Genomic DNA, 10918 nt, shown 5'->3' on the forward strand with positions numbered 1-10918 from the left:
AATGAGATAAAGAACGTCTCCACTTGGAAATCGAGGCTCATTAACATGTACCATGGAGTGCATAAGCATGAATCAGTTTTGTTTTAACCTTTACATGTTAAACATTAATAGTGTGTGATTCCCCTCTGTATGCGGTGAATAACATTGGTGAATAAAGGACAGCTTTGAGCCCCTAGCAGAGCAGGGCAGAAAGAGCTAGGTGGGGAAAACTAAACTGAATGCTGGGAGAAAGAAAGAGGAGTTAGAGAGAAGCCATGTAGCCCCGCCAGAAACAGACACCAGAACTTTAGCTGGTAAGCCATAGCCATGTGGCGATACACAGATAACTAGAAATGGGTTAAATTAATATGTAAGAGTTAGCCAATAAAAAGTTAGAGCTAATGGGCAAGCAGTGATTTAATCAATACAGTTTCTGTGTGATTATTTTGGGGCTAAGCAACCTGGAACCAACAAGCAACCACTCCTTCAACACATTAATCTTTCTCTTAGGCTCCTAATTCACTCCCTCCAAGAAATTACCTCATTTTAATGTTCTGCAGGTGCCTCAAACTCAACATTTTAATCCATTGTCCCCTCCCACACTTGGCTATTGTCCATGCTAATTGAGTTAACAGTGTTACTTTCTGCTGGTATGTCATTTTTACTAATCCCCTCTAGTGTACTGCATGCTGTTCCCTCCCATGAAAACTTAAAGAAAACAGTTGTCTCATAAAGTGTGTTTCTTTGGGAAACACCAGATGCTATGCAAACACACATTGTTTGCTGGTAACGGTGTGTGACCAAAATTCCGGATCTTCCTGGACACAGCTAGAGTGTGGAAACAGGTAAGGGCCCTAGACCTTGTGAGAAGAAAAGATCCCTTTCTTGCTAAGTTGTTAGATGTTAAAAGATAGTGAGTCTGAAGCCTGGAGGTAAATGGGCTGAGAGATTTGGTGTTTTGAAAGGGCCAGGAATCTGCACTCAGTCTAAAGAAAGCAAGCCCAAGATATGCAGAGAGGACAGAGGAAGACCCTGGTGAGAGAGCCAATGTGGATAGCGTTGGATGCTTTCCCCAGATGGACCCCTGTTGATTTCTACTGTTCTTTGCATATCAGCCCTAGTGGCACAGTGACTGGAACAAGACAGGAGAGAGTTGCAGTTGTAAGTATTCAAGGTCAAAGCCTGGAGGGGTTCTGAGTGCACATTACCTTGAGTTGGAGACAGTGCTGGTCCTGTTTCCCACAGTGCCGAGTCAGTAGGAGCTACCTTTGTCCCTTTGTGCCCATGTTGGGGAAAGGAGGTGGGGAAGAGAGCTGTGCTGGCTCTACGAATGTCACACAGTTGCTTGTGTCTGTGCCCACTCGCTCTGCTCCTGCTGCTCCTGACTGTAGAGTCGGATGCTACTTTTGAAGAGTGTAGGAGTCCATGACCCTGGGAGGAAGCCAGAAATAACGGGTGCCCCAGATAACACACTGTCCAGTCTTTGCCTGTCACAATCTTACTGCGTGGGCCGAGCACGGAGATCATTGCATGGAGCACAGTGTCTCCCCTGGTCTATTCATTGTGCTCAATGATCTATGTGTTATGAGTTTCGGTGTTCAACTTTGGGAAAATTACTTTTCCTCTGGGAGTCTAAATTTTCTCACCCGTCTCACAGATATGGTAAGAATAATGCCCACATCCATAAGGTTGTTTTGAGAACTAAGTGGCAATGGATAAAAAATTACAGTACAGTGAATGGAATACAGTCATGGTTCCAAAGGACAGTTTTAAAATATTGTATATTAGCAAAAGAGGGATAGCTTATAAGCAGGTGCAAAAGTTAATGTTTTACAACATGTTAGCAGATTAAAAAGACAAAACAAAACGGAACAGCTTTCCAGGTAAAAATGCAAACTGTTGGGGCCAAGTGAGTGGTGAGTGGAGCATTTTAGGATTCTTGTTGTGTGACCTGTGCTGTAAACTGCCATATAAATTACCTGTACCACCCATCATATTGGCTTGATACCCTTAGTACCCTGACATTTCTTCTCAAAGAACATTTATCTTGTTAAGTCGGAAGCATATCTGTCTTTCCAATGACACAGAAAAATCTTGGAGCATAGCCCCTTTAAATTTGGCATCTGCCCCGTCACACGTAAAATAAAGGACATGCATTTATAAAACATGAATGGAAGCAGAATGAGGACATGATGCTCCTAGGTCTGGTGGAGCAGGTTTCCTGTAGATGCCAGAGAGAGCATAGCAGCCTTTGGAAGGGGCCACACTGAACCAGGCCATGGGGGTGGGGAAGAGCAAGAGAAGAGAGGAGGAACGAAGAAAGTTCCCAGGAACCCAGAGATAAAGAGGCCACGAGGTAAAAAAGGACCATTAGCCAAAATGGTTGAGGTTATATGGGAATCAGAGAAGTTGGGGAGAAGGGAAGCCTGGGCTGGACAGTTTAGGGTGGGGGTGGGGTATGCCAGCCAGGATGGCTCTGTAACAGGTACTGAGAGATACAGCAAGAATCTGGTGGCCAGGCCTGCTTTGATGTGCTAAATAGGCACCCCAGTTAGTCATTTGAGACCTAGCAAAACGGGAATGAAGTATGTTAGGAAGTCTAGAAAATGAGGAGACTGGAGAATTTTACTCTGTCCTGTTAGTGCCCAATGAAAACAAAACATACTTCAATCAGTTGTAGCAAGGTCACTTGTTGAAAACACACACAGTAGTCAGAAGCTTCTTCGGCCCGCCTCGTCCTTCACACTGGGTGGCAGGTTCTGTTTCCTAAGTTCATGTGCATTTGAGATAACAATTTTTGTTGTCATATTTTGTTATCTGAGGCCTGGGAGAGGCTCCTCGCCTCTTGCATTCAGGCTAAGAAGTCCTGGATGCCTGCAGAAGCTGGGAAGGACAAGGAATGTCTTTTGCCCTGTTGTCCCCAGACAGGAAGCTCCTGCCAATTTTGCTTTTTCTGTCATTATGAAACCAGCTTCTGATATAGATAGAGGTCTGGGTGACTTTTCAGCCCGATGGTACACAATTTCAAAGGCTGGGGAGGGAGTTCAATGGGTGATGTGCTTGTCCGTACACATGAGGACTTGAGTTTGATCCCCAACACCCATGTTCAACGCAAAAAATAAACAAACCGACAGTCCAGTGCTGGGTGCAGAGTCCAGGAAAAGAGAAATAAAAAGGAAAGGAAGTGACAGCTCCTAGGTGTGGTGGAGAAGAGAGATTATTGTCGACCTGTGGGAGAGCATAGCCAGAGGCAGGGACATCTGGGAGAGTCTAGAGAGGACATGACCAGACGGCCCTGGGATGTGTAGGAGGAGGAAAGAGGAAGGGACAGGGGAGATAAGGGAACCACAATAGCAACCAGGAAGCCAAAGGTACAAAAAAAAGGGTGGGACGGGAGGTCAAATAACCCAAATGTCTGGACTATATAGGGAAGATCCTCTGGGAAAAGGGAAACCTGGCCCCTAGGCTGGAGAGTTCAGGGTAGAGGATGAAGTGTTCCAGCCTTACTCTGTAAGGAGCAGGGACTGAAGGATGCTGGGAGAATCTGGTGGCCAGGACCAGCTTTGATAATGTTAAATAGCCACCTTGGCCATTTGTCCAGGGCTTGAGACTTAACACCCACTTATAGTCATGCTGAGGAAACAGAGACAAGAAGAAGATCCCTTGGGCTTGCTGGTCAGTCAGGCTAACCCTGATCCAGGTGCAGGAAAGAGACCTCTCAGAAAACTAGGGTGGAGAGCAAGTGAGGGCGTCCCTTGGTGTTGACCTCTGGCTTTCATGTACACACACACACACACATACACACATGCATGTTGACCAAGGTCCCGCCTGATCCCATAGCTGTTCAGCCCCAAAGAAACACACAAAGGTCTATATTAATTATAAACTGGTTGGCCTATTCGCTCAGGTTTTTTATTAACTCTTACATCTTAAATTAGCCCATTATTCTTGTCTATGTTAACCACATGTCTGGGTACCTTTATCAGTGAGGTGTTTTCATCTTGCTTCCTCTGAGTCTGGGTTATGATTCTTCCCAGAATTCTCCTGTTCTCCTTGACCTGCCTCTACTTCCTGCCTGGCTACTGGCCAATCAGCATTTTATTAAACAAGTACAAGAAATAAATCTTTACAGGGTAAAACCATTGTCCCACAGCACATGCACACACATACACACTCACATCCCACACATACGCATACACACATGCACACAACACACATGCACACACACATGCACATGCGCACACACATACAATTACAAGGGTCTTACTGGACGTTGGGAAGGACAGAGCCTCCCAGCCTCAGACTTGTGCACATTACAAGGTCTCAAGCCCCTTGGACCTATCACACTCTGTGTATTTGAGTTTCTAGCTTTGGACCTATTAATCCCAAAGATGGGAGGAAAAAGACATTGACCCAAATCGTCAAGACCAAATTAATTAAACTAAGCAATTATTTAAAGTAAGCTTTTTTATTCATGTACATGGGCTGCCTCTCCCTAAGGTGGTTCTGAGAGGCCAGCGCTGGATGTGAGGAAACAAGGCTTCTATAGCTCAGGGGAAGAGGGATTCCAGATGGGGATGGGTGGGCAAAGTAGGCAGGGTTACAGGAGCAGAACAAGCAAGTTAGTCCTAATGAACTCTTGAAACAAAGACAAGGTTGTGAGGTAGGCTTCACAAGGTAGTCATGATGATAATAAGGTAGTAACAGGTGGTTGTATAAGCTTTTGAAACAAAGACAGGATTTCAGCTCCTGGAACAGTCAGGACAGAACCATTTGTAGTTAAGGTAACAGGTGGGGCGTAGCCCAATTCTTGAAAACCAAAAGTTTAATCATAAACAGGAATTCTTTTGTCCTGTTTGTCTATATTATAAGATAACTTTTAAGCCTCAAATGGAGGCAGGCTGGTTTCTCAGAGCTTCATTCCTAAAGCTTTTTTTATGAAGCTTTGGCAGAGGTCTTCTTCAGCTTCTTCTGCAAGGGCCTCCTGTGGCCAGAAGGATGGGGAACCCTGAGAGATGCCCTTGTGTGAACTTTCCCCTCCTGCTCCTTCCTCATTACCCTTTCTCTGACCTCAGGGGCCACAAAACTTCCAGAGTCCTTTGCTTGGGTCTCTCCACTAGTGAGACAACCCCGCATTGGGCTGGTCCATCTGACACTTAACTGTTGCAGGGAGTCAAGAGGGAAAATGGAACGGCAGGTCCTCTGAGTTAGATTCTTGCTTGCAGTGCAGAATGTGCTCAAAACCTTCCATAGCTGCTTTACTCAATGACTCAGATACTAGATAGACCGGTCCACCACCCACTTCCTGCTCAGCTGGGCTTCTGGTAAAAGAAACTGGTTTTGGATTTCTAGCACCAGAAGTCTTCTCCCTTCCCCCTCTCCTCCCCTCCCCTCCCCTCCCCTCCCCTCCCTTCCCCTCCCCTCCCCTCCTCTCCCCTCCCCTCCTTTCCCCTCCCCTCCCCTCCGCTCCCCTCCCCTCTCTCCTCTCCTTTCCCCTCCCCTCCCCCTCTCCTCTCCCCTCCTTTCCCCTCCCCTCCCCTCTCTCCTCTCCTTTCCTCTCCCCTCCCCTCCCCCTCTCCTCTCCCCTCCTTTCCCCTCCCCTCCCCTCCTCTCCTCTCGTCTCCTCTCCTCTCCTCTCCTCTTCTCTTTCTCTCTTTCCCTCCCTCCCTCTCCTGTCCTCCCCTCTCTTCTCTTTTCCTCTCCTCTTCATTTTTCTTCCCTCCCCTCCCTTCCCCCCTCTTCTCTTCCTGTTTCAAACCACTAGATTTGTGGCAGTTTATTGCAACTGGAGTAGGGAACAGTACTGAATGATTTGTGAGTCAACTTGACACAGGCTAGAGTCCCAGTTGAGGAAATGCCTCCATGAGATCCAGCTGTAAGGCATTTTCTCCATGAGTGATCAGTGGTGGAGGGCCTGGCCATCCCTGGACTGGCAGTCCTGGGTTCTAGAAGAAGCAGACTGAGTGGGCCAAGGAAAGCAAGTCAGTAAGCAGCACCCTTCATGGCCTCTGCATCAGCTCCTACCTCCAGAATCCTGCCCAGTTTGAATTCCTGTCCTGACTTCCTTCAGTGATGAACAGCAATGTGGAGGTGTAAGCCAAATAAACCCTTTCCCTGAAAACTTGTGTTTTTTTTGGTCATGGTGTTTCTAGCAATAATTGAAACCCTCCCTAGGACAGAAGCTAATACACTAACATTTCGGTGAGAATTTTTTTTGTCTGTATTCTTCAGTTGTCCTAGTTTCGATTCTGTTTGTCGTGATGAAATATTCCAATAAAAAAGGAACTTGGAGTGCACTGGCTAGTTTTATGTCAGCTTGACACAGCTGTAGTCATCTGAGAGGAGGGAACCTTAATTTAGATAAAACGCTTCTATATGGTTGGGCTTTAGGCAAGTCTATAGGACATTTTCCTAGTGATTTTTGTGGGAAGACCAATTCCATTGTGGGTGGTACCAAGCCTGGGCTGGTGGTCCTGGGTTCTATAAGAAAGCAGGCTGAGCAAGCCATGAGGAACACATCAGTAGGCAGCACCCCTCCACGGCCTCTGCATCAGCTCATGTCTCCAGGTTCCTGCCCTGTCTGAGTTCCTGCCCTGACTTCCTTCAGGGATGATCTATTACCTGGAATTATAAGGGAAATAAACCCTTCCCTCCCTAAGTTGCTTTTGGTTGTGGTCTTTTATCAAAGCTATAAAACTAACTAGGGGAGGGAAGAAAGCATTTATTTAGCTTATAGATCCAGGTTGTAGTATGCTCACCGAGGGAGGAAGTTGAAGAAGCTGATTACATCACAGTCAAGGACAAGAACAGAGAAAAAGGGATACATACATGCTCAGGGCTCAACTAGTTTAAATTTCAGATTCCCAAACCAGGGTGTGGTGTAGCCTGGGCCTTCCCACAGCCACTAAGTTAATCAAGACAGCCCTTACACATGGGCCCACAGGCCAGCGTGAGCTAGACTCCCTCGCTGAAAGATCAGGTGATTCTAGACTGTGTCAAGTGACAAGACAAAGCACCCTGTAGGGGCTAGTGGTCTCTAGTTTTCTGTGATGTTTGACTGGTTGGGGGGCAATGTAAGATGCTTTTCCTGGCTTGGATTAGGGAGAATTCTCTTTTCTGCTTCTGTACACATTTGTGTGGTTGGCATGTCTTGGTGTGCTTAGTGAATTTACCCGTTGGCTGGGCTCTGTGTAAACATTTTTTTTTTTTTTTAAATTCTAACTCTATGACTTTTTTAAAAAGATCTTCCCAGGGTTTCTATTGTTTTCAAGTCAGTTTAGTAGTTTGTGAATTTCTTGACTGTGTTTGTTTTTCCTAAGTTGTCTAACCCATTTTGAGCATAACTATAGTCACTATTATCAGTACTAACTTTTGCTCATAGCCCAGCAGACATTTGCAGAAAATGTCTCACACGCTCATGATTCCAACATTTAGGAGGTAGAGGCAGAAGGATCAGGAGTTTCAAGACAGTCTCAGCAAAAGGTGAGTTTGAGTCCGTCTATGGGAAACATGAGACCTTCCCTCAAAATGTTAAGACCAAACAAACAAATCAATAACCCCCTATAAGTTTTCATGAGTATACCTGCATACCAAAAGTTATATAACATCCACAGAATTCACTTGCTTATTTTATGGTGTTGGCTTCTTTCCTGGTAAAGTATGTCTTCTTTTCCATTAAATTATATATATTACATTAAATTATGTGTGTGTCTGTACTTTCAAATATTTTCTGTTCTGGTATTGAACTTTTATTTAAGATAGGATTTGGGAACTCTGCTCATGAATGAGAACTGGGAATTCCACTGACGAATTCCTCCTTCTCCTGATAGTGGGTCTCAATCCTGGAACCTCATGCATGCGACATAAGCACTCTTGACACGAAGGTAACACTTCAGTCCCTGCTTTTTTACTTTTAATAATGTTTCGCTTTTGCCTTTGCGAGCTCACCTCTGCTTTTTCTTCATGCCACTTACCTTTATTTCCAGCACTGCCTAACTCCCCTTCTGCTCCTAATACTTGATTTTCCATTTCTTATCAGTGTTCTATTATTTCTTCCCATGTCTTTTAAATACTTATTGTGTGTAGAGGGTTCGTTTACGGTGCACACAGTGGGTGTATGACTGAGGGGAAGGATGCAGGTATGAGTACACTGTTGAATTGACTGGTGGTTGCACACGCAGAGGCCACCACGGATATATCTGGTGACTTTCTCTGTAGCTCCCCACCTTATTGCCTTGACCCACATTTCCACACTGAACTCAAAGTTAACCTTTCTGAGATTACACTGGGCAGGCTGGCCAGTGACATCCCAGGATCTGCCTGTCTCTGACCCCAAGTGCTGGGGTTTCAGGCACTCGCTGGCCTTTGCCTTTCGGTGGGTGTGAGGACTTCACAATTAGGTCCTTACACTTACAGGGACATGTCCCTGCTTGCTGAGCCTGTTCCTCAGCCCATCTTCCTCTTCTTTACTCTGCCTTTGCTCATTTAGATCCCTGCTTCTTCTTCTTGTCTTCCATGGAGACAATTGCTTCATTAGGATGTTCTCATTTTCATAAATATGTGGTTTGAATTTTTAGTTGCTGGTTGACAACTTTTTTCTGCTGACTGTGGGTATCCCATGAGTTTGGGGAGATAGAGGGAGGGGGAGGGAGAGAGGGAGGGAGGGAGAGAGGGAGGGAGGGAGGGAGAGACAGACAGAGAGAGAGAGAGAGAGGAGAGAGAGAGAGAGAGAGAGAGAGAGAGAGAGAGGAGTATGCCACCTGTGTGCAGCTGTCCTCAGAGTCCAGAACAGGGTGTCATATCCCCACAAGATGGAGTTCCGGGTAATAGTAAGCAGCAGACAAGGATGTTGGGAAGCAAACGTCCAGGTCCTCTGAAGATTATAAGTGCTCTCAGCAGCTGAGCCATATGTCCAGCTGTTGGTTATTGAAGGAGGCAAAGCTTCTCCTCCACTAACAGGAAGCAAGGTTTGTGTCTCGGTTGGTAGACCCCAGGGACACACATCTCTGTGACTCAGGCCTGACCCACTCCTGTGCTTTATACGTGTATTTGTTCTGGCTCTTTCAGAGATAACCAGCTGCAATATTTTTTCTCCCTAGTTCTGTGGGAGTGTCTGCCCGCCTGGTTCTCACTAGGATGGAAGACCCTTTCATCTGCTTTGTCATTGGGATAAACTGGATAAAATAAAACTGTCTTCTATGTTCACCCAAAATAACTTTATTGCTTTCTTTTCTCATTGCTGTTGGAGGGTTTCCAGTTAATGTCAGCTGTGCCATCTCTGTGCCACCGTTTTGAAATAAGACAACCTTGTCTTGGCTCTCACTGTTTCCTAAGCTTATTGTTGATAATGCTTTCTCTCACTTTCTATTCCCTTTCTTTGCAGATTTTTTTTATGCTTGCAGTTTTAACAAACGACTTGAAAGGTCTTGTCTTTGAATTTTGACTTTGCTCGTGTGCACTATTGTATCCCTAAGGAAGTTCTGATGTGATTGCCCTCCATACTTCTATGTCAGTGGAATTGGTTCTTATAGCCAGTATGGCTGAAAATCTCAAGGTCTCGTTTGATGTTGCTTTTTGACCCTTCATATTACCTTTACTACTGAAATTATTTCTTTTGTATTTCTTTTTATACATTTTATTAATGTATACATGTGTCTGCACTTGAGTGTATGTCTGTGTACTATGTGTGTGCAGATCTTCTCAGAAGCAGAAGAGAGCATCAGATCCCCTGTAACTGGAGTTACAGAGACTTGAGTTGTTGAAGGAATGATGGGCTGCGTTCCTGCCACCCAGCTCCCGGCCGTCTGGCTAGCTTATACCCCAAAATAACAACACACAAACTGTATTCATATAAACACTGCTTGATCCATTAGCTCCAGCCTCCTACTGGCCAACTCTCACATCCTTATCAACCCACCTCCATTAATGTGTGTAGCACCATGAGGTGGTGACCACCAGGAAGATTCTAGTATATGGTCCATCTTGGGCTGGAGCTTCATCGCATCTGCCCTGGAGAGGAGAGGCATGGCGTCTGCTTCACTTCCTCTTCCTCCCAGCATTCTGTTCTGTTTACTCCACCCATCTATGTTCTAACCTACCAGGCTAAGCAGTTTCATTATTAATTAACCAATGAAAGCAACAGATTGATATATGACACTCCCACATCATTGAGTCACCATGTAGGTGGTGAGAAGCAAACCTGGGTCCTCTGCAAGAATAGTCAGTGCTTTTCACCAGTGAGCCATCTCTTTAGTTAGGATTTATTTTAAAAATAGTTAATGGCTTTTCAAAAGTAGGATATGAAGTAATAGGTTTCACCATGGCATTTTCATACAAATGTGTCATGTACTTTGTCACAGTTCATCTTCCTCCTCTGCTGTTCTCCCCCAGCTCCTGCCTCCCTCCAACTGGTTCCTGTCCTTCTTCTCGACAGTCCCTACTCTATTCTCTTGTCTCACATATTCTAGTCCCTCTCCAACTTTCCTTCCTGCCTCTCATAATAGTCCTTTCTCTCTCATGACCTCCTTCTAGTTTCAAGTACTTCACATACATTTATAACTATAAACACACATATACATATGTGTATGTGTGCATATATATGTGTGTAATAATATATATTATATATGTGTGTGAGGGTGTGTGTACATGTGTTTATATATGTACATATGTGTGTGTTGTGTGATTTGAAATCCACTTTCTACATATGAGAGCAAATGTGGTGTTTGTTTTTCTGAGTTTGACATATTTTGCCTCACATACCGATTTCCAGTTCTATCCATTTTCCTACAAATGTCACAACTTTTCGGTGACTATGAATTACATTGTCCACACAATGACTTATTTCTGGCTCTTCCTCTATCCATTCCATCTAGTTGTAGAACTAAAACTTTGTTGGATGCATCTGAATGTGCTGTTTCAGAAATAGTTCAGCCATTAGCCC

Source organism: Chionomys nivalis, chromosome 1 (genome assembly GCF_950005125.1).
Source record: "Chionomys nivalis chromosome 1, mChiNiv1.1, whole genome shotgun sequence".
NCBI classification, from domain to species: Eukaryota; Metazoa; Chordata; class Mammalia; order Rodentia; family Cricetidae; genus Chionomys; species Chionomys nivalis.